Source organism: Benincasa hispida, chromosome 8 (assembly GCF_027475165.1).
Source record: "Benincasa hispida cultivar pf3 chromosome 8, pf3_genome.v1.1, whole genome shotgun sequence".
In the NCBI taxonomy this organism is placed as follows: Eukaryota; Viridiplantae; Streptophyta; class Magnoliopsida; order Cucurbitales; family Cucurbitaceae; genus Benincasa; species Benincasa hispida.
The window spans coordinates 49,330,464-49,336,408 of record NC_143485.1 but is presented as its reverse complement, the minus strand read 5'-3'; the positions used below and the strand labels follow the sequence as shown (position 1 = coordinate 49,336,408).

General features: G+C 30.7%; 1 long non-coding RNA gene across 1 annotated transcript; it reads left to right on the top strand.

Moving 5' to 3' along the window:
* Nucleotides 1–3,598: 3,598 nt before the first annotated feature.
* On the top strand, nucleotides 3,599–5,516 carry LOC120084088 (uncharacterized). The gene is made up of 2 exons (XR_016531349.1): nucleotides 3,599–3,815; nucleotides 4,769–5,516. It is a non-coding gene; the product is annotated as an uncharacterized LOC120084088 (long non-coding RNA).
* The last annotated feature ends 429 nt before the right edge of the window (nucleotides 5,517–5,945 follow it).

Below are 5,945 nucleotides of genomic sequence, written 5' to 3'. Positions count from 1 at the left end.
TAATTACATCTTAATCAAATAAAATAAAATTATCAAACATATCTCTATTTTGAATCCGTTCTTAAAGCTTTGAGTGTTTTTCACCATTATTAAAACTAATCAAGAATGCTTAAGTCTTGATTTCATTGGTTGTAGTCTAACATTTAAACGTGTTGTCTAAACTTAAATGTTGTGTTCCCCAAACAATATTGAATTATCAAATTTTTGTATTGTCATTTTCTCTTTAATTAATAAGATGAGTTTTGATGATGAAAATAGTGTAGTATTCATATAGTTAATAATTAACTTAGATTGCATTTAATAACTATTTAGACTCTACATTTGATAATGTTTTCGTGTTTCGTTTTTTGTTGCTCAAATTCTTAATTTTTGGATCAAACATAGGTTATAATTTATTCTGGATTACAAGTTTGATCAGAAAATATTTATTTTTAAGAATGAATAAAGAATGGATAAAACTTAGAAATAAGTTGTCAGTTGAGTATAGAGAAAGAGTTTCCCAAATTTTAGAAGTGGCGAAGTTTCATGTTAATGATTATGGATGAACAAGATGCCCATGCAAGAATTGTATGAATTCAATATGGGAGTCATTAGAGTGTATGGAGCAACATCTATTAACATACAGAATATCTCCATCATATTGTGAATGGGTAAATCATGGAGAGCCAGTCAACTTATTTAGAGGTTTTGAAAGACATACAACTCATTCAATACATAATGATGAAGAAACTAACATAGAGTATAAAGTTGTTGAAGAAAATGAAATGTTGAATCTTGTAAACAATCTACAAGTTTCAAATGAAAATGAAGACGCACATGAAGAAGGGATCGAGAATGAAATGTCCTCTAATGGTCAAGAAAGAGATACCACAAACTTATTTGAGGATTTAATGGCTGAAACACGTAATGAACTATACGCTGGTTTTTTGCAATTTTCGTCTTTAAACTTGTTGGTGAAGTTGATGCATATCAAAGTTCTAAATGACTTGAGTAACAAATCGTTTGACATGTTGTTGAAATTGTTAAAAGCAGCGTTTCCAGTCAGCATCGCTATATCTACAACCTTTTATGAAGCTAAGCGAAAATTACGTGACTTAGGTCTAGGTTATAAGTCTATTTATACGTGTAACTACAATTGTGTATTGTATTGAAAAAAATTTACAGATTTACAGCAATACTCAATTTATGGTGAGTCTTGATACAAAGTTAATGATGACAAGGGTAAAGTAGGAAGGTGAGAGGATTTAAAGCCAAGGTCGAACAATCTCAATCGAGGATTCGGGAACTTGAAGACGTTAAAAAACAATGACAGAGGATCATGTAAGACCAATGGAAGAAATGAAAAAAAAAATGATTGGAGAAATGATACAATCACAAAGAGAAGGGTCATCGAATTAGGTATGATTACTTTATTATCTAGTTGGTTAATATGTTATTATCCTGTAATTATAGTAACAATAGTTATGTCTTACTAGTAGCTTTATGATCATGAACTACCGGATTTTGATGTGCTTTTTGAAGTTTTTGTGTGTTTGTAGATGTTTATGAAATTTGAATGTTATGTGGGGTGAGTTGCGATTAGTTATACTTGTTTTGGAGTTCAACTTGGAATTTTTTGTTTGTTTGTGGAAGTTTATGAATTTTGAATGTGTTGTGGGATGAGTTGAGATTAGTTATCTTTCTTTTAGAGTTCAACTTGTAGTTGTTGTGTGTTTGTGAAAGTTTCAGGTTGAGAATATGTAGTCTTGAAAGTGTGTTGATTTTCTTAGTTTTATAGGATTGTAAGATTCATCTTATAACTTTTGTTTGTTTGTGAAAGTTTATGAATTTTGAATGTTATGTGGGATGGACTGAGAATAGTTATTCTTTTGGAGTTGAACTTGTAGTCTTTGGGTGTTTTGGAGGTTTAAAGTTGAGAACATGTAGTCTTGGAAGTGTGTTGGTAGGATTGTAGGATTTTCTTTGTTTTGTAGGATTCACCTTATGGTTTTTGTTTGTTTTGTAGGATGTTGTTTGGAGATGATGTTGGAAATGTTGTTGGAGATGATGTATTAGAGATGCTGTGTTGGAGATGATGTGTTAGAGACGATACTGAGAGTTCTTTGTCCTATGTATTTGTCAAGACATTTCTTTTGTAGACTACTTTGCCAAATTTTCTCTCTTTTGTGTAATAAAGAATACTATCAATTTTGTTTGTTTGTTTTATTCCTTATGTGAATATTTTTTTTATTTTCTTAATAATATTATACACTTTAGGTTATTCAGATCAAATTAAAAAAAAAATTAAAAATTAAAAAAATGACTATCTCCAGACAAAAAACGTCAAGAGTTCTTAGCTCTTCCGATGCGGTATATCAAGCGTCGGGAGTTTATATCAACTCTCGACGGTATATGTTGCCCTGTCAGAAGATGTTCTCCCAATGGACATATCCCGACCAAACTCCCAACGACTAGTTTGTTGTCAGGAATGGATCTTCCAACACGTTTTTTTACTATTTTTCAACCATTTTAAGCATCGGAAAAGGAGTGATTTTTTTATAGTGAATCTAAATACATTTAAAGTATTTATTAGAAAAAACAAATAAATGCATTTAAAGTTAGGTTTAAATACAATCTAATAAAAGATCCACCAAATATATACATACTATAAATAAAGTGGGGGTCCAAAAGGCATGTCTCCAATAATTAGGTCCATTTTAATTAATCCATTAATTAATCTTAAAACGATCTAACAAATCTTTCCAATTTTGCCATGACCCACAATAAAAGGAAGGAGATAAAAGAAAATCAAGAGGATGATCATTGAAATTAATTAACCAAAAGGGAAATTTAATATGATGATTAAAGTGGCTGATGTGATTTAATTTCATTTAATTTGGAAATGTACTTAACAATATCCCATCCAAATACTACAAATATGGTAATCATACAAACCCTTTTTTTTTTTGTTTTTTTTTTTTTAATAAGCAATCCCATCAATTTGACTTCGTGTTTGTTCTTAAACTCAAAGTTGCTAAGAACCCTATTGAAATATGTTGGAAAAATTACCCTATTGAAATATGTTGGAAAAATTTCTAGTACTACTAGACTATGTAAGATTTTCCATACTATTTGCTTGTCACAAAAATAAACTTTAAGAATTTTGTAAGGTCTATAAAATAAATTAATGATAAAGAGTAATAGTTACTACCTTATTACTAGAGTTTTTCTTGAAATAGGTATGTTGTTCTATAATGGTTTTAAGGTAATGTCATAATTATGGGTTGGTTAGGCACATGCATCTTCCCTAACCTAAACCCTAACTCCCAAATTCAGAAGAGAAAGAATTCTATATGAAAAAGTGGCCTCATTTATATATAATAAAGGATAGTCTCATTACTTATGATTATATTTATTGGGTTTCTTTTTGTTATTCCATTCAAACTTAGTGTTTATAAATTATATCAAATATATATATATTCTTCAATTCCAAGTAGTGTATAATTGTATGGAGATTTAAGAGATATATATGGTGGATTTTGGAATTGGTGGAATGTCAAAGTAGGGGACATATCTCTGAAATAATTATCATTTGATTTGATGCTTCCTATTTTACTGTACTTTCCATTCATTTCCCTATCTTTTGTTTCCACTTCCCCCACTAAATTCTCTCTCTCTCTAAATTAGGGTTTCACTATGAGTTCTTATTCATTCATCTAATATTAAGTTATTATTGGGTGCTTTCTTTTCAAATAAAGTTCCCTACATTTCTACTAGGAATGTATCAACAAAGCAAGGATCTTGAAAATTGACAGTCGTAATCAGCCATCCTAAAGGTAGTTTCTTTAAATCTTCTTCTTTTTTTTTCCCCCTCTGATTTCTATGAAGGAAAGGAGGATCATATTCATAGCAGACAGGTAAAGTTTTGATTTTGATTTTAATTTTGTTTTATGTTTCTTAAAATATATTGAGAAAGATGATGAACTTTTTGTTGATTTGAGAAACTGTCTCAATTTTGTCAATATTGAACCTTCTTTTTTTTTTTTAAAACATGCACATGTCAAATCTAATCATCTTCTTTTTTTTTTCTGCCCAAAAATTCAGAATTAGGATATTTACTGCCATGTGTGTTCTGGGAGCTTGCTGCTGATTCAACTGGAAAACTCAGTTAAATAAGTTGAAACCTTTCATCAAAAGGAAAAAAAAAAAAAAAAAAAAAAACTTATTTTTCAGAAGGTTTTTAAGAATTTAAAGGGTTCAGAGAGTTCATGTTCATATGAAGTATGAAAACACAGAGTATTCAAATTAAACGAAAAAAAACACAAAATGTTTGAAGCTTTACAAAATTTACAAAATATCATTCCAATTGGCTTCTCTATCTTTCACTAAAGGAGCCAAGGGATTCACAAGATATGGAAGAAATCTACAAACTTGGAATTTTTGTTTTCTTTGGAAGAAAATATTTAGATTAGCAACTGATATTTAGAATTTAATATGATAAACTCTAATATAACTAGCTAATTTTTTTTAGATTGTATAAAAAGACTTTTGATGAGACAAGGATATAAACAATTTCTTTTATCTTTAATTCATCCATTTAATACTTACCCCAAAATCAAATCATACAAAAAACCCAAATCTCAATAGACTCAAAACAAAAAACAAAGAGAAGAAAAACAATGTGTAATTTAAGACAAGAATTTCAACCTACAAGTGGTTAAACTTTTAAAAGTCAATCCAAGCGTAGTCTAAATCGATGGTTTCCTAAGGTTTCTTTTGTTAGGTGCAGATCAAAATGGGATCAACAACAACAAGCAACAGCCATTATTACAGCCCTTGTGCAGCCTGCAAATTCCTAAGAAGAAAATGCTTAGCAGCATGTGTTTTTGCACCCTATTTTCCACCTGAAGATCCCCAAAAATTTGCCAATGTCCACAAGGTATTCGGAGCAAGTAACGTGGCAAAGCTCCTCAACGATGTTCTTCCTCATCAACGACAAGACGCCGTCGTTTCACTCGCTTACGAAGCCGAGGCGAGAATCAGAGATCCTGTATATGGGTGTGTTGGGGCAATTTCTTTCCTCCAAAAACAGGTCCAAAGACTCCAAAAGGAACTTGATGCTGCCAAAGCTCGCCTTTTTCTCTATTCTAGCACTGATTTCTCAACTCCCTTTTTGCCTCCTCACCCTCAGATTATTACTACTCCTCATCCACTGATTTGGAATAATAATCTTAATCTTCATAATAATAATAATGATATTATCACTAATTATTCTTCTATGTATTTTAATGGAGGAATTTGAAGGAAAAGGGTTCATGGGTTGAGTTTATTGAAGGTTTTGAGAAATGGGTTTGTTTAATATTCTTATAAGACCTCAAGATTTGAGATTTCTTTGTGGTTGAAGAGGTTGTAGCCTACCAATGGCTTGTTCTGCTAGGGTTTTCATGTACTGTATCATATTATTATTATTATTATTAGACCCAACTCTCTAGGCATGTGCTTGTGGAAGTTGTTATAAACATGTTGTTTATTTGATAGTTTTATGCTACTTAATTTAACCTACCCCTAAATTATTCTATGTATTAGTCTTTGCCTTAGTCTTACTTTTGAGAACTATGTCCTTTCATTTTTTTTAAACAAATGAGAGGGTATCAAAATAGAATTTCCTCTTCAATGAGTCCAACTTCATCAAGGTTCCTTCTTCCTTCATGGTTCGTCGTAAACATAGAATAAAAAATCTCCTCATAGAAAAATTTGGATACATCTTGAACTGCACCTATCTTTGTGTAAGTCACATTTGATTATTTCTTTATACCCCTGATTAAAGGAATGATTGTATCTTTCTCAATTCTCTAAAAAGGAGTACTATATCGTCTCTATGATTCACCTTGGATGTTCTACGTCCTCTCTTATAGTTATGATTCTTGATGTAGATTACTTGATTGTATATGTTTTTAACCTACACA